The following is a 23,833-nucleotide window of genomic DNA, read 5'->3' on the forward strand; positions in this document are numbered from 1 at the left end:
CGGTTCGGTACACAGGGGTAGGAGAACCAGAGAAGTCAAACAGGCAGAGATCAGCACACAGGTAGACACTGGAAACTGGAAGACACTGCAATCCACGAAGAACAGGAGCCAGGAACAGGTAAGTGTTGCTCTGACACTCAGCGAGTGCCAGAGTGAGGTTTTTATGCTGAAGGGGATTCAAAATCCCCGCCTCTGAGATGTGGTCATGTGACCGCCTCCGGGTGCGGTCACGTGGTCCTGGATGCGGAAGTGCGGCTTCCGGACGGAGCGGCGGGGATAAGGTAAGTCCGTTACAGTTGCTTACAGAAGTAAGGTAAGCATGGATGTCTAAATAGACGTGTATATGTATTAACTTCCACTTTGCTGCTGTTTCATCAGTTATGCACAAAGTGTTTGTAATCTGCAATTTACGTCAAAAGTACCTATCTATATTATAATTTTTTGGGAATTGGGGCTGATTCGAAGCTCAGTGATGAACTTGCTTTTGCTGTGAATTACAATGGCTCTTTTTAGTGCATTGTCTGGCACTTTGGAATGGTTCGGGTCTGATAAAATCACGCAATCCAGAGGGGGGGGGGGGGGAGGTGTTCAGCACTCTTTGCCATGTATTAGCTGTAAAATTACCACAGTTATCTAAGGAACAGGTTGAGTGATCAAATGAACCATAATTCATTTTGTGATCCAAGGACAATTCCATCTTGCACCACTTTTCTTTTCTGCCACTGCTGTGTGCCAATGTTTCCTAGATGTGCTATGAACTGCTGTGTGCTTGAGTCATTGCTCTGTCGCTTAGCATCCAGCCAGGTCGCTGCAGTCTTTGTTTGAAAGTGTATGAAAATAATATTGTGACCTGTGAGATGGTCAAAATTGACTGTAAAAGACTTGAAATTAGTGTTATTAAGGTTAATAATAATGTAGGAACAAAAAAAGAGCAAAATTATGTGATTTTAGCATATTTTAGGATTTTTTTCTAAAAAATCCAAAACCAAAACCAAAACACACGAGGGCGGTTTTGCCGAAACCAAAAACCAAAACATGAAGCTAATCCAGATCCACAGCCAAACCAAAACCACTACACGGGGGTCAGTGAGCATCTCTAATTTATGTAATTTGCACAGTTGGCCTGACTATAAACTTAAATTGCATTGCACATTAACTGGCACGCTCAAGCAACTGGAGGTGGCCCACCCGCTGAACTTGAACTGTCACCACTGAAGGAACTAGTAGTGGTCTGTTTTTGGAGAAAAGTCTGGTTGGGGTGGGCTGAATTGATACAGATTGTGACCCAACCTTAACACGACCATTAACTCCACTAGGTAGATGTTAATTCTATAATAATTGTGTCTGTTAATGTTTTCTGTTGTTTATAGAAACATATGCCACCTCTATTAGTTTGTGCCTTAAAGATACCTTGCCATTAATATTCAGTTCGTGCAGCACATCATACAGGACATTAATTCCCCAGTGTATATATTTTTTACAATTGGTTAAAAATTCTAAACATAAACTTAATTATGCCTCTTTGATAAGTACAAACAAATATATGCAGATTTGTACAGTTTGTTTTTGTTTGTCAATGCATGTTTGTAGCTACATTTTCAAACATAATAATCATATACATGGATGCCTCACAATTGCCAGTAATTAAAATAGGCAACCTGTACGTACACCAATGTGTCCTAGCACATCTAGGACACATTGGCACTCAGCAGTGGCAGAAAAGAAAAATGGAGGTCCGCCCTCACTCCCAATCACAGAGCAGAGTATTGGACAGTATTATACTACTGCCAAAATGAGAGCAAGCACCTTTGCTCATCGAGAGTTGCTGGAACATCTCAAACGAGATGAAATTGCGGGCATACCAGCGGGTACGGGCCTAAATATGGAGGTGGTTTCACAGCTACCATTCCATTGTACAGCTCCAGAGGCGATAGAGCGATTTAAGGCACCGCCAACCTCAGCTTCTGGAGAAGCTAAGGCAGGAGATTGTCCGACCTGAGTTCTCTATTAATCGCATAAAATACTGTAATACACATACTTGCTTTAATTTTACCAATATTTTTTAATTTTTCAAAGGACATGCCCTACCCCAAATATAAATGTCTCCAGATTCTAAATTTAACTCACCCTCCAATGCAACATGCTTTTGGGCATTTGTAATTTGTAATTTTTTTGCGGTTAACATTTCATTTACTTTCCTTACTGATTGGGTCTCAATCTCCAGACCGCTAAGGCATGTTTGGGATATAAACTCATGACCCCAGTGCTGTGAGGCAGAAGTGCTAACCACTAAGGGAACATGGTGACATTAACTTCCAGACATTTATAGTATAACAGTGGCAGATGTGGTATATTGCAAATATATTCGCACCCGATTTTTGGGGACAACGCTCACAGTTGCCCTAAGCTGATTTAACCATATTACAAGGCCTTACCCAAATACCTCCTGTAATATGTCTCTGTAATCTGTCACTATTTAGATTATATACTTTTTTTTATCAAGAAAAATACAATATTAATGTAGTACTTATTTTTTTTTATATAAAAATGTCAGTTCAACATCCCTATGTCACCTAAGCCAAATCCAAGATTTGTTACAGGCCATCTGAAAGTGTTGTGTGTCTCTAATATTTTTGTTTTTTGTTTAAATGCACTCAAATATCTCTGTTTGTAAATGCATATGACTACATGTAGGCAACTTTGAAACAAGGAGAACATTTATAAAGAAAGTAATGTGTTATATTTATTTCAACAAGCCATCTGAGGCGATAGGAGCAAGAGGCCAGGGAGGAGCCTGAGGAGGAGGAGGAGGAGCAGGAGCCGGCCAGGGTTAAGGTGGAGGAGGAGGAGCAGGAGCCGGCTATGGGTGAGGCGAATGAGGTGGAGGAGCAGGAGCCGACCAGGGTTGAGGTGGAAGAGGAGGAACAGGAGCCGGACAGGGTTGAGGCAGAAGAGGTGGAGGAGGCGGCGGCTGCGCCGGAGAGGAAGGAGGAAGAGGCTTTGGTGGAATGTAAGTTTTTTCAGAAACAAAGATATATTCTTGTTGTTGTGGGTAAGCCCATTGTATTAATCACAAAACACTGTTTTTCCCACTTGCCATTTTCCCAATAACTAGTTATCCATTCCACAGTTTTCAACCATGATGGCCATAACTTTATTTCCTTTTTCAGGGTCACAAAGTCCAGGCAGATAAGAGCATGGTTGGGAATTGAACTCAGAACCCCAGTACTGTAAGGCAGAAGTGCTAGCCGCTAAGCCACTGTGCTGCTCTAGATGAAGAAAAAACAAGGTTTGCAGACAATGTTGCATTGTTGCTAATGAAATGAGAGGGTAATGAGTGGGTTATGGATATAAATGATGCAGGGATTAATTAATAAGGCGTAGGAGGGAGTTAATGATTATAAATGAGTAAATGATGTTGAATGGGGTTGTTATGGCGACGCTGAAGGTGTTAATGATTTTGAGGAGTGGTTAATTAATGATGGGGGATTATAAAAATGCTCTTTACATGGTGGTCATCAAGATGCTCTCTGTAGTGTATGGCAGTCATTATGATCAGGCACGGGCTGGGAGAGGGATGGCCATGGGGCACACAGATGGCCGCATCGCATGAAATGGGATGCGGGCACGTCATTGATGACGCGGCCACATCCCCTGTCATGTGATGCGGCCGCCTGTGCGCTGACACGGCCGCATCTGATGTAATCAGATGCGTCCGCCGGTGAAAATGTGCTATATTGCACCCGGGGGGGGGGGGGGGGGGGGCGGCCGGCCTACCCCCCGGCCCTAATAGCGGTCTGACTGAGCGGCCCGCTGTGCCCCTGCCCCCTGGGCCAGCCCACCCCTGATTATGATGCACTCTGTATTGTATTGTGGTCACTAGATTGCCCTCTGTATTTTATGCTGGTCAGAAGAATGCTGTCTGTATTGTATGGCATGCACTGCGATGCACTTTGGATTATATGGTGGTCAAAAGAATGCTCTTTGTATTACATAACGGTCCCTAGGATACTCTCTGTGTTGGTCACTGTATTGTGTGGCAGTCACTAGGTTGCTCAATTTATTGTATATAAGTCAAAAAAATGCCATATATATTGTATATAGGTCACTAGAATGCTCCCTGTATTGTCTGGTGGTCATTAGGATACTCTCTGTATTGTATATCAATCACTAGGATGCCATCTGTATTATAAGGTGGTCAATAGGATGCCATCTAAATTGTGCGGCAGGTGTCACACACCAGGCCCTCTGGTCCTGTCACTTACCTCTTCGATGCCTTTCCAAGTTGTTCCTGCAGTCCTCAGACTCTGCTGGTTTCAGTCCTCTATGTAACATGCTGTCCAGTGTGTGACCACTCCAGAGCAGTCATCTTGGATTCGGTCACATGAATCCTCTCAGCCAATCACGTGATAACAGTCTCCATTCCAGGTTTCTCTCCAAAACCAGTTCATGGGAGCTGCCATCTTGGACTTAGTCACCTGATCCATCTCAGTAACTCAGAGTGCTGTTTCTACCCAGCTGACCGCAGTCTCCAATCAGGAATCAACAACCACTATAAAAGGACTTCCTGGAGCCCTTACCTGTTGCCAGTGCAACGTTGAATTTCAAACGCCATCCTGGTTCCCAGAATTCTGCAGTCTTACTATCTATCTTGCCAACAGTCTTGCTATTAATCCAGCTCTGACAATACAGTTTGCATTCTGGCTCCAGTCCAATTCCAGCACTCTGGTTCCATCCACTCTGGCTCCATTCCAGTTACTGCATTCCGGTTCCAGTCTGGTTACAGCATTCCGGTTATAGCATTCCAGTTACAGCATTCCAGTTACAGCATTCCAGTTTTTGTTTGCTCTCCTCTGCTAGTGTAATCCCCATTGGCACCAGTCTTTTCACTACATGCAAAGGAACATTATCAGACTACACAGCTTTGTCCACGTAGTCACCAGTCCAGCTTCAGAGATACAACCCAATCTGGGTTACAGACAGGTCCTCAGGCATGACAGCAGGCACAGAAAGCTCTCTGTACTTTATATCTAACCATAATACTGGCTCAATGATAAAAGCAATAGGGGGTAAATAAATACTACTGTTGTGTTGGCCATGCCTACAGTTGACTTGGTCATGCCTAAGCGAGGCAACAGAGAACTTTTTAAGTACCACTTTTAGTTCCCAATCCACCCCTACCACCCAGGCTATATACCAACATTGTAAGAATTTGGGTCATTTTAAAATAAGGGGCTGGAGGGATCCCTGTGCACTGCAGGTCCTCACCATTTGCTACTCGGGATACTGGTGTTGGAATAAAGACCAGACCAGATGGACCAGATGCTGTTGTGCTGCTGTTTTAATGGACTGCTGATCTGAACTATTATTCTGCAAGTATCCTGTGTTACTGCCTCCATCTGGGATTTCCATGAGTCTGATTACCTGATGAGCCTGCGGGAGTTGGAAAACTGGGTTTCCTACCATACTGGAAGAGGGTATAACATGCCCTGTGAAGTTGGAAATAATTTCACTCATGAAGTTGCAGTGTTCAGAGACTGTGTGGATAAGGGTTGGTACTAGGGGGTTGGTGACTCACCTGGCTATTGTTAATGTATTATTGTATAAAATGTATTACTGTATTGCACTGTATTTAATATTGTGTAATAAAGATACTGCTGTATCTTTAATATTGTCCTTGTCTGTGTGATCTGTGAAACCTAGGTACCGGGATTGTATTGTCAGCTCCAGTTCTAATATCCCAGAACCCTCACAAACATCTCTCAAAATTATGGTGCTTTTATCAAGTTCCAAGAAACTTTTATCCTACACTTACTGGGGCCCCTGATGTCTGCCAAAACAAGTCAGACACGCACCCCTGCTGTTGCAGCTCCAAAATCATCTTCCAGGCGGAGTGTGTGGACTAGGGGAGGCTGCAGGAGAGAAGTAAATGGGGTCAGATGAGGAGGGCACTTTGAAAAAAAACAAAGATAAAATGTAGAATATTCACATGTTTACACTCAACAATGGGCCAAAATATTTAAAACTTGCTCATTCATTTCAATTTTTTTGGTTCTTTTACTAAGCATATTTGAATGTATGCCTTTCTTGTTTTACACATTTTCATAGCATAATGGTAATGATGTAATGGAGCAGAAAGTAGTGTAAGGAAGGACTCTACGGGCCTAGTGGTATGGTAGAGACGCGAAGGTCTCCCCAGTAGTGTTGAATAAAACAAGGAACACAGGACTAAAACTGCATAAACTCGTGCGTTTATTCTCTTTGTTTGTGGCATAAGGCTTTACCTCAGCAGCAGATAAGTAGCGGTAGTGTAGAAAAGTAAAAGCACTATACCATCAATATGCAATGTTATTCAACATATCACAAAATAAATAGCACTTTAAGAATCTTGGTTCAAAAAATTGCAAACGTAAATTGGCACAACACATAGGTCACTGAATATATATATCCCACTTTAAACTTAGGCATTGTGCTTCAGGGAAATGGATAGATACTTTAGAAGACAACCAGTTGCTATAAGTTAATTAGACCAATACACAAAATGCTGCGACAGCAGATAATATAGACCAATCAACAACACTTTTAGTACAATTATACAGATCATACTTATCACACAAAAATCAGTAGAGATGCAACAAAGAGCAATCCAGCTGGTTCAGGTTAGATGTTTTCTAGTTTACTTTACAATATACAAAACCCAAGGGGGTAAATTATAATCCACAAGTTTAAGCGAAGTTTCAGCTGACACATAAAGCTTATTTACTTGTACAAGGTGAAATCAGTAGTCAACTTAAAGCATGTGTGACTCTTAAGCTCCGTAAACAGCAATTCTGCATAATAAACGATTTCCATTGTAAAGGACAGTGTCCACTTAGCAATCCATCTAATGGAATAAGCAGTTGTCTCCCAGCAACTGTAGGATTAAGTAACTGGCAATTCTCTCATCACGACCATTTTAGACAGCTTCACATTGGAATCAAAGTTCTGATGCACTACAGACAAACTCTTCTGATAAATGACTGCTCTCTATGTCCCAGTCAGCTTGCAGATAACTTTAAATACAGCAGAATTGTCTGGAACAAACTTTTCCTTTAGCCAGTGCTATAACATCTCTCAATACCAATATTACAGTCCAGGTCAGAGGTTTTCATAACACAACTTGATGTCTTAATTAAATAACTTGAACAAAGCAAAAGAAACATATTTGTCTCCATATGAGTCTTGCTGACATCTCATGGGCAGTGGCAAGTTAGACCTTTTCCTATACTGCAAAGGTGCTTCTTTCTGGGCTGGCTGGAAACATAACTCATGACAACAATTCAACCATAGCATTCAGTGGCTCTTGGTGGGGAGATCCTCTATTAACTCAGCCAGCAGTCACACATCACTTCTCTCACTAGCCAGTCCGTTTTTGGCTCCTCCCCTTTCCCCCCAAGAATCTCCTGGAACCTTCTAGTTCATTCACTGCAGTTAGCCCATCTAAAAATAGCAGATGCAATTTGCAATTAACTTCACAGAGGCACTCTGGGGCACTATAGATTTCTGAATGAGCGCATACAGTAATATACCTGTGATTTGGAGGGTATTACAATTGGTGTGTACTTAATATGCTTGATAATAAATATACACGCATTTACAATAAGAAACAGCAACAGCGTTGCTTGCTCTAAGGTTGGTTTAGCAACAGGAATAAAGTGTTTTTAGTTGTAGGAAAAAAGGATTACAAAAACAACAGCATACTGAATTTTTGGGGGGCTAAACACAGTCAAAGTAACTTTGCAAGAGCCCCCTTCTGACCACCCCCCTCTGTATTCTCCACATGATAAAAAGGTAATTGGATCCCTGTTTTCTCACCTGTGTTTTTACTGCACAAATCTTAACAGTTTATTGGAATCACAAATCTTAACAGTATCCTGGAATTATGTGTTGATAAAGTGGATGTGAGATAGTGAGGAGTAGACAATCACTGACTACTGGTAGTAATAGTACATTCGTAAACTAATTATGAGTGGACAAAAAAACATTCTTACTTGCATTTAAAATCCAAGGCAATTGTCCATGTGTAAAATTTTTGCCACACAAATTTTATTTTGAAACCGTAATAAAAAACCTTTCCAAAAGGTAAAATGAAACAGCGCTTATCTGTGTCTGCGATGTTACCGACTCTAAAGACGAACTCCTTTGTTTTCTGCACCAGAAAGTTGTAATGTTCCACAAATGCCGCGCTGTCAATTGCAGACTTTCCAACATTAAAACATGCCGAAAAAAGGTGTGTGAACCTATGCGTTTCATTCTATGAATTTCATCAGGGGTATGATTGTCAGGGCCTAATCAACCACTAGGCTGACCAGGCTGCAGCCTGGGGTGCTGGGTCCCGGGGGGCGTGGCGCTGCGGGTATTTATTTATTTTTTTCATTCATTTTTTTTTTTCATTCATTTTTTTTTCGGGGTGGGGGAGGGGGGGTCGCCGCGGGGGGTGGAGGGCTCGACGATCAAAATCATTGGTGGTCAGTGGTTAGCAACACACAGCCAATCACCAGGCTGCCTGTTGCTGTGCAGCAGACAGGAAGCAGGACGTCTTCACTTCCTATCTGCTGATCTGAGGAGAGGAGCGATGCTGGCACAACTACAGGTAAGTGAAGGGGGGAACTGCCCTGCATATCTATAGGGAGGTGGGGAACTGCCCTTCATATCTATAGGGAGGGGGGGGAACTGCCCTGCATATCTATAGGGAGAGGGGGGGGGAACTGCCCTGCATATCTATAGGGAGGGGGGGGAAACTGGCCTGCATATCTATAGGGAGGGGGGGAACTGCCCTGCATATCTATAGGGAGGGGGAGGGAACTGCCCTGCATATCTATAGGGAGGGGGAGGGAACTGCCCTGCATATCTATAGGGAGAGGGAACTGCCCTGCATATCTATAGGGAGGGGGGGGGGAACTGCTCTGCATATCTATAGGGAGGGGGGGGAACTGCTCTGCATATCTATAGGGAGGGGGGAGGGAACTGCCCTGCATATCTATAGGGAGGGGGGGGAACTGCCCTGAATATCTATAGGGAGGGGCAGAACTGCCCTGCATATCTATAGGGAGGGGGAACTGCCCTGCATATCTATAGGAAGGGGAAGGGGGAACTACCCTGCATATCTATAGGGAGGGGGGGAACTACCCTGCATATCTATAGGGAGGGGGGAACTACACTGCATATCTATAGGGAGGGGGGGAACTACCCTGCATATCTATAGGGAGGGGGGGACTACCCTGCATATCTATAGGGAGGGAGAGGGGGGACTGTCATGCATATGTATAGGGAGGGAGAGGGGGACTGTCATACAAATCTATAGGGTGGGAGGGGGGGGGCTGCCATGAAAATCTATAGGGAGGGAGAGAGGTTGATATGTATGAAGGAGGGCAGAGGAGGGGGGCTGATATATGTGACTGGGGGAGTTTTGATGTGACGGGGGGGATAGCTACAGAGTGGAGGTAAGGAAAATAGCTGCAAGGGGGATGGATGCAGGGTGGGAGGTAAAGAAAATGGCTGCAGCAGGGGTTAAGGAAAATGGCTGTGGGGGGGTTGTGGTTAAGGAAAATGGCTGCAGGGGGTATTTAAAAAATAGAGCAGCTTTGGGGGGCAGAATCTCATGATTGTGTGGTGGTCATATGGGTGGTCTCAGCAATCACTAGAATACTAAATATTAGTGAGATGGGGCTGGTAGAGGTTTGTATTTGATTGACAACAAATATTCAGATATTGCTTATATATGCCTGTCCAATGGGGTACTTTTAGCTGGCCATAATGGAGTGTTTTGTTTTAACTAAAGGGCCTAATCATTCAGGGTTTGTTAACATTTTGCATTTTAATCCATTTTTGCATTTTCAAAACAGGACGCCAACTTTCCAGAAGCCAGCGAGAGGATAACAAAGTTGCAAGAGAGAAGAGCAAGAACAGGTAAGAGACAATGGCACAATCTGTCTAAATTTGAATGCTGGAGAATACACCTGAACATTCATATTCAGGAGTGTTCCTATACACCTATATATTCGGAGGAGGGGGGGGAGCGCTGCGGCCATATTAGCCTAGGGCGACCAGAACCCTTAATTAGGCCCTGATGATTGCCCTCACATCACACAAGTTTATAAAGTTACTAAACTAAATGATCCTATCCCATGTAACCACTTTCATTCCAATTGGATGCTGCTGTCTGTGAACAGCTTTCACTTGTTAGTTAATTAACTGGTGTGTGTGGCTCACCAGAATCCTAAATATACACAGCACCTAAAAGTGAAACTATTAACCATCTACTAAACTCTTCAAAACCCAAACAGACAATTATCCCATCTGCAACGAACACACTCCCAGCATCCGTGAATTTAGGTGTTTACTGTATGGGAGTACAGACAATTCCAGCACTCAATCTCTCTCTCACCTATCACACAGGTTATAGATCTGCTGAATCATCCCCAAAACAGCTCTCACCCACCCCCCACACACACTTAGGTTCTGCCACCACCTGTTGAATAAGGGCAATAGGACCCCTAATACACTATCCCACACAGGCACACTACGCTCCTTGATACACACATGTTAGCAAAGCACACACAAGCAATTAAAGGGTTAACTCTTTAACACCTCAAAACTGTTATACAAATGTAAATGCTAGCGCACACTAGGCTTGTTAGTCAAATGTATTAACAGTTCACACAAGCATTCAATGGGTTAACATGGTCAAGCTATATTCTTCCTAACAGGCTAATGGATCGTTAGAGTATCAAGGACACAACTTATTAATTTTTAGATTTAATATACAAAGGTACAGGGAATTCAGATATAAAAACAAATCGATAACAATTGGCATACAAATATAAAATGCATAACAGTTATAAAAACAAATAGGATGAATGTAGAGAGCATAAATTTATGTCTGATAATCAGTATGCCTGGGGTACACAGAAGAGATGGATAGTCCTTTGTCCCTTGACACACAGGCTTTTTAAGCCAACTCAGATGGAATGGCATTCAGAGGGGCAGTGTTGATGCTAATCTGAGGGTGGAAATGACCCTTGGGTGTCAACTATGGTTTGCTCCAAAATATTTCAAAGGTTTTGACATGTCTTAACTTTTCTCATATATATCCCAGAGACATAACTCCCTCTTCAATAAACCGGTCATAACCTCCTGCACATTTAAATACCAAACATGATGGAATTATAATAATATGAAATAAACTTCAAAAAGACGTGTGACTTCTGCTGTTCCCAGTACCGCTGGTACCTATAATTTACAACCATTGTACAGTTTCGGTCTACGAGTACAGTGGGGCACACTGATATCTCAAAATATGAACTTCAAAGAACATACCTTCATATTTCATATTTCTATATATCTTCATAGATAGCCTTCATGTTTCTGCATCTGTCTACAGGGTTCTCACCTAGTCTATAGCTTCCCCTAATTTACACCTTACACCTTTAAGTATATTAAGTACACACCAATTGTAATACACCTTTGTGGTCACCCCTTGTGACTGGATCACTTATAAGTAACTTATGGTATAAATCTATTTAAAGGAAATAGCACAGGGCACTTATTTATATAATTGCAAATGTACTTATTTTTGTTATTGTGTGTGTTTTGGGAAAGGAAATATCTTTATTTCTGAGACCAGGGCAGAAAATTAGTTTTTTGTTTTAAGGTTGCTAGAGGAAATCTCCAATTAGGCATATGTGGGGAAGGAGTCTGATAGCATGAAATGCTAAAGGGCCTGATTCATTAAGGAACTTAAATTAAGGAATTTCTTATTTAAGTCTCCTGGACAAAACCATGTTACAATGCATGGGGTGAAAATTAGTTTTCTGTTTTGCACATAACTTAAATACTGACTGTTTTTTCATTTAGCATACAAATACTTGATAGCTTATTTGTACACTGAAATTTAAAGTTGATATTTATGTGCTCTCCGGCTTAGTATTACCATAATAACGGTAGTACTTTTTCCGTGGCGGAAAACGGGAACAATTGAATATGCCCCTTAGACTACAAATTACTAGTAATATTTCTATATACTGTCGACTGAAGTTTCTATTCTGCAAGACTTGCAATTTTTTACTTGGATTTGAAATTAAACTGTGTTACATGGGATAGTTCGCAACATTCTTTACAAATTGTTTGACATAAGCAAGAGAGCTCACATCTTCCTCTGATTCCATAGTAAATTATACGGCTATTAAAATAATAAAATAGACTATAGCATAATATAGCGCAAGGGATGGCAACCTTTTTCCATGTATTCTGGCTAATATCTAGTTAAGCCTAGGTGTGTGTGTGTGTGTGTTTATATTATGCCACATAGTTGTGCCCCCAATTAATATCATGCCGCATAGTTGTGCCCCCAATTCATATCATGCCGCATAGTTGTGCCCCCAATTCATATCGTGCCACATAGTTGTGCCCCAAAATATATGATGCCACACAGTTGCCCCCCTATACATAGAATGCCACATAGTTGCCCCCCCCAATTCATACTAAGCCACATAGTTCATAGTTTTGTTTGAGGTAGATAAGTTGGTCATTATTCCGACCTCTCAAAACTGAAGTGTTTCTTTTCAAGCTTGAATTACATAATAAGTTTGCTTACAATACATGTAGTCATTTTGTTACGAGTCGCGGCCGCTCCGGGCACCGCCGCGACTCGCTTCCTGTTCTGCCTCTGAGTCCCGGCCGTCGTCATGACGACCAGGACGTCACTTCCTCCCTGCCGTTGCCTAGGCAACGGTCCGGACGCCAGCAATGGTTAGCGCCACGTCCCGGCATCTAGGGCAGCCGGGCGCATGCGCATGTGCATAATTACAGCCCAGCTGGGCTAAGTATTCCCTGCTGTGCAGGGCACTGTTCATTGGCCCCTGCATGTTTATAAGACAAGCCTTCCTGCCGGTTATAGTCCCTGCTTGCCATACTAAGCCTGCTGTGTACCTTGCTCTCTGTGTTCCTTGTGGATTCTGACTACTGTTGCCGACCCTTGCTTGTTTACTGACTACGTTTGTTTGCCTGTGCCCATTTGACCTTTGCCTGGACTCCTACGCTGCTGATTTGCCTGTGACCTCTGACCCCGGCTTTGTGTTCTGGATATTCTGTCTGCTGCCGGCCTCGAACCTTGCCTGGACCTCACTCTGCCATTTGCTCCTACCCTCTATCGCTGGGTTCCCCTCAGTCAGCGCACAATTCACGACCCTCAGCTGTCTGCGGCCAAGCCTGTCCCCACCACTAGGGGCTCCAGCGAAAACCAGACTTCTGAGCAGACTCCGGGTTTTGTGTTGCGGGCTGTTGGGGTTCCTAACACATTTAACATAAGGACACAGTGTCGGACTGGAACATGAAAGGCCCATTGGGGGAATGCAGTAGTAGGGGCCCACTACATTGGGGTGTGGCCAACTGTAATGGGGTGTGGTCAGTCATTCAAGGGGGTGTGGTCAGTCCATGGAGAACAAAGCATAAAGAAAAAGTGGACATTGCAAATAAGGCCAATTTCACATGTATCATGTAAAATAACTGATGCTCCTCTACACTTGGCTTTTTGAACTGCGTCACAGCCATAGGACAGGAATAGGACTTTCAATTCTTTTAGATTTATGCTCTGGCTTATGGCAGACAACCCCCACCCTAATACTAGTATATATAATGTTTTCTAGTAGGGGGGTTTTTGTGTTCATTTGCTGGCTTATATCAACCCCCCTCCCAAAAAAACAGTATATATAATGTTTCTAGTAGGGTTTATTTAAATATTATTTGTGCAATGGCTGCGTTAGTTTAATTTGTGTGTTAGAACACCTCCCATTAACAATATATAGTTTGTTATGTCTACTGGTAGTGCTTCTCTATGTTAGACCTCCCCCCCATTAGCAATATAGTGTGTTATGTTCACTGGTAGTGCTTTTTTATGTCAGACCCTCTCCTCCTTAACAGTATATATTTGTTTGGTAACTAGTGTTCTCTAAATTGTGACAGAGTCGCCCCCCCCCTCAATTAACAGTATATTATGTTTTGGGCTACTGGCAGTACTTTTTTATTGAGTCAGGAACCAAACCAAACCCTTCTCCCCTGTCCTGTCCTGCAGTCGATTGAATTCAGCTTTTCATAAACACTTTACATCTTTCTCTTAAAGATTGCTAGGTCCCACAATTGGAATGGCTGATTTGTCTGCTATATTTTTTACGGATGATCTTCCTCAAAATTATTCAGCTAATAAAGATATAATGAAATAAAAAAAACATAAAAAAACATAAAAAACAAAATCACTAATTAATTATATATTTATATATATAAGTATGTTTTTGGTACAAATATGAATGTAGTAATGTGTTTTGACATGGTATAGATGATTGTGTGGTAAAAAATAATTCAATTAAAAAATATGCTAAAGAAAGTACTGTAATGTAGATATTATCTATGTGTAATGCAATCTAATGTATGGACATGTATGCAAAACCTTTTTTTTTGGTGTTATACATGACCGCGTTAAAACTCCCCTTCACTCCGCTAAAATCTTGCAAACATAATTTTTAGCACGCGGGGGCAGCGGTCCCTATTTTTCAATTGAATTGGACGAGTTTTCCCATTGCGCTAACTCAAAACAGTCGCTATTGCTGTCAAAAACCTGCGGGAGATTTTTTTTTTTTACGTGCTGGGAAAAAAAACCTTGTGGTCAATTGAATACCCCCCACAGAGTGAAATAACACAGATATGATACATGCCACACTTATTATGCACAGCAATGACAGGGTAATATGTGTACTGCGAGAAGCCTGGTCCTACTAAATAGATATTACAGGTAATAATGCCTGGTGGATATGATTGCAGGGTTTGTCTTATGACAGCCCTGGAGGATATTAGGGTAACTGTTGTGTTATTAGAGGTCGGTGTCGTCCATAGTCAATTGAAGAGGCAGAAGTACAGTGATTTCATAATACTGTACATTCTGAAAACACCATAACCGTCAAGAGTAATAATCATGCCACAGGCTCATGTTTGTTTAAGAACGTCAAATTATAAATTACTGACATCCATCCATATTATGTCAGCTAATACATGTATTCAGGGGCGGATTGGGAACTTAAAGTGGCCCTGGAAAAAATTCTTGAAGTGGCTTCATGTGGATGTGGCCAACACAAAAGGAAGCAGGATTTAGAACTACTGGAATTTGGTTGTAGTAACATTTTGGAAAACCTGGATGTGATGACTTAAGACACAGTGGGTCCTCTCTAAGGCATTGCAGGGAAAAAGCTGCCAGTCCTCTGCTTTAAAAGTAAACAAAATCTTTTGCATGATCTGCAACTTTTTATGCCTCTGTGCTCAAACCTGTTTCATTTCCTACATATCCTTCCAATATTCCCTTCATAGAAACATACCTGACTTCAGGGCCGGACTGGGACTAAAAATCAGCCCTGGCATTTAAAGCACACAGGCCCACGTGTTGTGGGCTCCATGCACTATATTGTTGCACACTGATGCTGGTGCAGTACAACATGATGTAGTATGAGTGTGTGTGTGTGGGGGGGGGGGGGGGTATTTATTTCTCCTAATGACCCTCAACATTACATTATTAGCACCCCAATTACATCAATAAACACCATGACAATACATTATTAGTACCCAAATTACAGCAATAAATAACCCCCCACACACACTCATACTACATCAATCATCCCCACATTACAGCAACCGGCATCACCCCCCACATTACAGCAACCGGCATCACCCCACACATTACAGCAACCGGCATCACCCCCCACATTACAGCGTCCAGCATCACCCCCCACATTACAGCAATCGGCATCACCCCCACATTACAGCATCCGGCATCACCCCCCACATTACAGCAACCAGCATCACCCCCACATTACAGCAACCAGCATCACCCCCACATTACAGCAACCGGCATCACCCCCCACATTACAGCAACCAGCATCACCCCCACATTACAGCAACCGGCATCACCCCCACATTACAGCGTCCAGCATTACCCCCACATTACAGCAACTGGCATCACCCCCCACATTACATCAACCGGCATCACCCCCCACATTACAGCAACCGGCATCACCCCCACATTACAGCGTCCAGCATCACCCCCCCACATTATAGCTATACCCTCTCCTACTTATTAGCAATACTAAGCACCAAACACACTACAACACTGCCACCAGCACGCCACCCCATACTACAGCAATACCACCAATTATACAGACGCCACTGTAGGAAACAATGTTTTGCTTTTTTCAAATCTCCCACAAAATAGCAACAACGAACAGAGTACTTACACACATATAGGTAACAGGTACCCTTTTCCCTCAATTAAATAGTAATGGCAGAATTTTCATGAATCATTCCACATGAAATAAAACTAACATATATCTAAAAAAAACATAACTATTGAATGATCAGTTGAATCCACGTGGCCGCATTAAAAGTATTTCCATCTACAGCAAAATGTCAGAGAAAAATATTTTTGTTTTACTACAGTAATTGGATATGCTTCTTTTCTATTCATTTTAAATAACCCAGTATATAAATTAAGGGGGATAGAGGAGGTGGGTGAGAAATAATTGGATGTGATCCATCAGTTTGATTAGATAGGAAACATTTAGATTATTTACCTGGAGGCGTCATGACTAACAGGCAGGGCTGACAAGAGGAATTTTGGGCCCCGATACAGCAACTTCTTTGGGCTCCCATCATATTCAACAATGAAAGACTTGCCTTTGGCAGAAGTTCATATGATGCCACACCGTAGTGTGCCCAGTTCATATTATGCCACATTGTAGTGCCCCAAGGTCATATTATGCCACATAGTATTACCCTCAATTCATATTTGGTCATGCAGAAGTGCCCACAAATCATATTATGGCATAGTAGTGCCCCCAAATCATTAGTAAAGCTCAGATAAAAACTCATTCACAAATAAAAATTGGTACAGCATATCAGATACTGAGTGTGAGTCCCAAGAGCAGCTTAATACATCATTTACAATGCAAACAAAAATAGATATATTGACACAATTACAGATAACATTTATGACAAGCAATGTTTTTTCCTCTTAATTAAAAATCTCTGTACAGATAAATATGCAAAAAACATTACAGCGCAATAATGAGCAATACATAGTGTTAAACATTATTGGATACGCTGTAGTGTCCCCAGTTCAAGAAAGGATGGTTAAAAACATATTGCACACGAGAAAATATATGAACTTACCTGATTATGGCATCCTGTGTTCTGTTCTCCTAGTGGGCGCGCTGGGCGAGGAGGGATCAGCAGCTGTCAGCTCACACAGGCAGTCGGGAGCAGGTATAGAGGGCAGTGGTCGAAGCAGAAATTTAGGAGTGGGGGTATAGAAAATATAAGTGAAGTGATTTTTTATTTTTTTTAACACTTGTCCCCTCTGTGCATTTCCATTCTTCATTACTACTTGTGTTTTATGATGGCTGCATCCCTGACATTCCCATTCTTAAGATGTCTCTCCTTTTACACTTTCTTTTACCTATGCCCCTGCACCATCTTCTCCTTTGTCCCTCTCACTTAACCCCCTGCACCACCTTCTCCGCTGGCTCTCACACATCCTCCTGTACCACCTACTCCCCTGGCTCTCTCACACGTCTTCCTGCACCCTCTACCCCCCGGCTCTCTCACTCCTCTTCCTGCACCCCCTACCACCCTGGCTCTCTCACCCCCTTCGGCTCTCTCACCTCCTTTCCCAGCACCCCCTTCGGCTCTCTCACCCCCTCTCCCAGCACCCCCCTTTCCCAGCACCCCCTTCCGCTCTCTCAACCCCCTCTCCCAGCACCCCCTTCAGCTCTCTCACCCCCCTTTCCCAGCACCCCCCTTGGGCTCTCTCACCCCTCTCTGCCAGCACCCCCTGGCTCTCACCCCCTTTCCCAGCACCCCCTTCGGCTCTCTCACCCCCTCTCCCAGCAACCCCCTGGCTCTCACCCCCTTTCCCAGCATCCCCCTTCCGCTCTCTTACCCCCTCTCCCAGCACCCCCTTCAGCTCTCTCACCCCCTCTCCCAGCACCCCCTTCAGCTCTCTCACCCCCTTTCCCAGCACCCCCTTCCGCTCTCTCACCCCCTTCGGCTCTCACACCCCCTCTCCCAGCACCCCTGGCTCTCTCACCCCCCTCTCCCAGCACCCTCTTCGGCTCTCACCCCCTCTCCCAGCACCCCCTGGCTCTCTCACCCCCTCTCCCAGCACCCCCTTCGGCTCTCTCACCCCCTCTCCCAGCACCCCCTTCGGCTCTCTCACCCCCTCTCCCAGCACCCCCTTCGGCTCTCTCACCCCTCTCCCAGCACCCCCTGGCTCTCAACCCCTTTCCCAGCACCCCCTTCCGCTCTCTCACCCCCTTTCCCAGCACCCCCTTCCGCTCTCTCACCCCCTCTCCCAGCACCCCCTGGCTCTCACCCCCTTTCCCAGCACCCCCTTCGGCTCTCTCACCCCCTTTCCCAGCACCCCCTTCGGCTCTTTCACCACCTTTCCCAGCACCCCCTCCGGCTCTCTCACCCCCTCTCCAAGCATCCCCTAGCTCTCACACCCCTTTCCCAGCACCCCCTGGCTCTCACCCCCTTTCCCAGCACTCCCTGGCTCTCACCCCCTTTCCCAGCACTCCCTGGCTCTCACCACCTGAAAATCGCGGGCACCCCCGCCCGAAAATTGCGGCACCCCCGCGACCCCCCCCCCTGAAAATCGCGGGCACCCCCCCCTGAAAATCGCGGCACCCCCGCGACCCCCCCCCCCTGAAAATCGCGGGCACCCCCGCCCGAAAATCGCGGCACCCCCCCCCCACCCCGAAAATCGCGGCACCCCCCCCCCCCCCCGAAAATCGCGACACCCCCCCCCCCGAAAAATCGCGGCACCCCCCCCCCCTCTTCAGTAAAAAAAAAAAACAAATTAAAAAAGACAGGAAACTCACCAGTGTAACTGGCTGCACAGCATAACGGGGGAGGGAGCTAGGGAGCGCGCAGCAGAGGTGGCTGGTTCCTCCAGCCACCAAGAAGACAGGGGGAGTCGGGCCGGCCCATATAGCCATCGGCCCTTCTGGCATTTGCCAGAAGTGCCAGATGGCCAGTCCGGCCCTGCCTGACTTTGTTTAATAAGTTTAACTATTACAAAACATTAGACCCGGAAGTGGTAGTGACTGTTCACGACATCATATATAGGGATGTGCACCGGCGACTTTTGAGGTCTCAAGTTTTGTATTTTAGATCAGGATTTTCGCGATGTTTTGGGTTCGGATTTGTTTCGCAAAACACCTGCCGAAAGGTTTTGGTTCGGATTTAAGGTTTTGGATTTTTCGAAAAAAAACTAAAAAGTGTAAAAATCAAGTTTTAGGGCTTATTTTCACTCCTACGCTATTATTAACCTCAATAACATTCAATAAAAATAATTTCCACTAATTTAAAGGCTATTCTGAACACCTAACACCTCACAATATTTTATTTTTTTTAGTACAAAAAGTTGCAACGAGGTATCTTTCTGGATTGCGTAGAGGAGTGTTCCCCACAATATAATTAAAAACCCATCAACTGGTCTGAATTACACCCAAAAATAGTATCTGGACTGCGTAGAGGACTGGCCACTGGCCACCACAATATAATATATAGAAAACCTTCAACAGGTCTGCATTACACCCAAAAATAGTATCTGGACTGCGTAGAGTAGTGGGCACTGGGCACCACAATAAAAAATATATAGAAAACCTTCAACAGGTCTGAATTACACCCAAAAATAGTATCTGGACTGCGCAGAGGACTGGCCACTGGCCACCACAATATAATATATAGAAAACCTTCAACAGGTCTGAATTACACCCAAAAATAGTATCTGGACTGCGTAGAGTAGTGGGCACTGGGCACCACAATAAAATATATAGAAAACATTTAACAGGTCTGCATTACACCCAAAAATAGTATCTGGACTGCGTAGAGTAGTGGGCACTGGGCACCACAATAAAAAATATATAGAAAACCTTCAACAGGTCTGCATTACACCCAAAAATAGTATCTGGACTGCGTAGAGGACTGGCCACTGGCCACCACAATATAATATATAGAAAACCTTCAACAGGTCTAAATTACACCCAAAAATAGTATCTGGACTGCGTAGAGTAGTGGGCACTGGGCACCACAATAAAATATATAGAAAACCTTCAACAGGTCTGCATTACACCCAAAAATAGTATCTGGACTGCGTAGAGGACTGGCCACTGGCCACCACAATATAATATATAGAAAACCTTCAACAGGTCTGCATTACACCCAAAAATAGTATCTGGACTGCGTAGAGTAGTGGGCACTGGGCACCACAATAAAAATATATAGAAAACCTTCAACAGGTCTGAATTACACCCAAAAATAGTATCTGGACTGCGTAGAGGACTGGCCACTGGCCACCACAATATAATATATAGAAAACCTTCAACAGGTCTGAATTACACCCAAAAATAGTATCTGGACTGCAAAGAGGACTTGTCACTGGCCACCACAATATAATATATAGAAAACCTTCAACAGGTCTGCATTACACCCAAAAATAGTATCTGGACTGCGTAGAGGACTGGCCACTGGCCACTGGCCACCACAATATAATATATAAAAAACCTTCAACAGGTCTGAATTACACCCAAAAATAGTATCTGGACTGCGTAGAGTAGTGGACACTGGGCACCACAATAAAATATATAGAAAACCTTCAACAGGTCTGAATTACACCCAAAAAATAGTATCTGGACTGCGTAGAGGACTGGCCACTGGCCACCACAAAATAATATATAGAAAACCTTCAACAGGTCTAAATTACACCCAAAAATAGTATCTGGACTGCGTAGAGTAGTGGGCACTGGACACCACAATAAAATATATAGAAAACCTTCAACAGGTCTGCATTACACCCAAAAATAGTATCTGGACTGCGTAGAGGACTGGCCACTGGCCACCACAATATAATATATAGAAAACCTTCAACAGGTCTGCATTACACCCAAAAATAGTATCTGGACTGCGTAGAGTAGTGGGCACTGGGCACCACAATAAAAAATATATAGAAAACCTTCAACAGGTCTGAATTACACCCAAAAATAGTATCTGGACTGCGTAGAGGACTGGCCACTGGCCACCACAATATGATATATAGAAAACCTTCAACAGGTCTAAATTACACCCAAAAATAGTATCTGGACTGCGTAGAGTAGTGGGCACTGGGCACCACATTAAAATATATAGAAAACCTTCAACAGGTCTGCATTACACCCAAAAATAGTATCTGGACTGCGTAGAGGACTGACCACCGGCCACCACAATATAATATATAGAAAACCTTCAACAGGTCTGCATTACACCCAAAAATAGTATCTGGACTGCGTAGAGTAGTGGGCACTGGGCACCACAATAAAAAATATATAGAAAACCTTCAACAGGTCTGCATTACACCCAAAAATAGTATCTGGACTGCGTAGAGGACTGGCCACTGGCCACCACAATATACTATATAGAAAACCTTCAACAGGTCTAAATTACACCCAAAAATAGTATCTGGACTGCGTAGAGGACTGGCCACTGGCCACCACAATATAATATATAGAAAACCTTCAACAGGTCTGCATTACACCCAAAAATAGTATCTGGACTGCGTAGAGGACTGGCCACTGGCCACCACAATATAATATATAGAAAACCTTCAACAGGTCTGAATTACACCCAAAAATAGTATCTGGACTGCGTAGAGTAGTGGGCACTGGGCACCACAATAAAATATATTGAAAACCTTCAACAGGTCTAAATTACACCCAAAAATAGTATCTGGACTGCGTAGAGGACTGGCCACTGGCCACCACAATATAATATATAGAAAACCTTCAACAGGTCTGCATTACACCCAAAAATAGTATCTGGACTGCGTATAGTAGTGGGCACTGGGCACCACAATAAAAAATATATAGAAAACCTTCAACAGGTCTGCATTACACCCAAAAATAGTATCTGGACTGCGTAGAGGACTGGCCACCACAATATACTATATAGAAAACCTTCAACAGGTCTGAATTACACCCAAAAATAGTATCTGGACTGCGTAGAGGACTGGCCACTGGCCACCACAATATAATATATAGAAAACCTTCAACAGGTCTGCATTACACCCAAAAATAGTATCTGGACTGCGTAGAGGACTGGCCACTGGCCACCACAATATAATATATAGAAAACCTTCAACAGGTCTGAATTACACCCAAAAATAGTATCTGGACTGCGTAGAGTAGTGGGCACTGGGCACCACAATAAAATATATAGAAAACCTTCAACAGGTCTGCATTACACCCAAAAATAGTATCTGGACTGCGTAGAGTAGTGGGCACTGGCCACCACAATAAAATATATAAAAAACCTTCAACATGTCTGCATTACACTGCACATACGGCTGCTCCTCCATCCTCTCCATCATATACATGTTGGAGTTTTAGCATGTGAAAACCTCTTGTTTTTGATAATGTCAGTGCATTTTGAATATTTTTCAATTTGCCCCACAACACTGAATGTACTTTATCTATGATACGCATCTATCTTTCTTGGCTGCGTAGTGTGGTGGCCCCGGTACACAATTTGGTACCGAGGCCACAATATAATTAAAAAACCCTCCACGGGTCAGAATTCCACCAAAAAAAGGTATGGACTGCATAGTGTGGTGTGCCCGGAACACAATTTTTTACAGCGCCAACAATATAATTAAAAAATTGGGCATCAACTGTCACCGTTGTTTAATATCTGATACACCTAAATATGGACTGCACAGTGGAGTGGCCCCGGTAGTAAATTTGGTGCCGGGGCCACAATACCTCCTCCAACTTCCAAGTGTAGTGTTTATAAAGACAGACAGCGTCGAAGTGTTATTTGTTGACTTTCTTAACCCTAAAATTGTCCCTGTTGCAAATATTCGTGCAATGGAGAGTTACTTTTTCATTGAAAGACTCAAGCTTTCAAGTGTAGTGTTTATAAAATATAAACAACAATACAGTAGTTTTAGAGCACGTCAATACCTCTTGTTTTAAATTATGACAGGGCATTTTACTTTTGGTTTAATTTCTTGAATTTGTTTAAATTTGGTTTTACTTTTTGAACATGGCAAACGACTGTTGATTGGTCATATAATGCAAAAAAAAAAGTTCCAAGATGGAATTGTCCTTGGGCCCTCACACCCACCCTTATGTTGTTGAAATAGGACATGCACACTTTAACAAACCAATCATTTCAGCGACAAGGCCTACCAAACAACTTTGGCTGAAATGATTGGTTTGTTTGGGCCCCCACACCAAAAAAGCTATTCATCTCTCCCTGTACAGACTAAACAGGCTCTACTGAGGCAAGATGTCGTCCTCATCCTCAACCTCTGATTCCTCTCCCCCTACAGTGTGTACTTCCTCCTCATCACACATTATCAATTCGTCCCCGCTGGACTCCACAACCACAGGTCCCTCTGTACTATCTGGAGGGCAGTGCTGTAGTTCATTGAGGAATTGATTATTCATTTTTATAAACATCATTTTTTCAACGTTATGAGGAAGCAACCTCCTTCGCCGCTCACTGACCAGGTTCCCTGCTGCATTAAAAACTCTTTCCGAGTACACACTGGAGGGGGGACAACTCAGGTAAAATAGAGCCAGTTTGTACAGGGGCTTCCAAACTGCCTTTTTTTCCTGCCAGTAACAATATGGACTGTCTGACATGTCTACTTGGATGGTGTCAGCAAAGTAGTCATCCACAATTTTTTCTATTGTGACAGCATCCAATACAGCGAGAG

At 43.5% G+C, this 23,833-nt stretch overlaps 1 pseudogene; it reads left to right on the top strand.

Annotated features, from left to right (window-relative positions):
- Positions 1 to 1,792: 1,792 nt before the first annotated feature.
- The window catches only part of LOC142143130 (hexokinase-1-like), a 33,987-nt pseudogene continuing 11,946 nt past the window's right edge, over positions 1,793 to 23,833 (top strand).

Source organism: Mixophyes fleayi, chromosome 3 (genome assembly GCF_038048845.1).
Source record: "Mixophyes fleayi isolate aMixFle1 chromosome 3, aMixFle1.hap1, whole genome shotgun sequence".
Lineage (NCBI taxonomy): Eukaryota > Metazoa > Chordata > Amphibia > Anura > Limnodynastidae > Mixophyes > Mixophyes fleayi.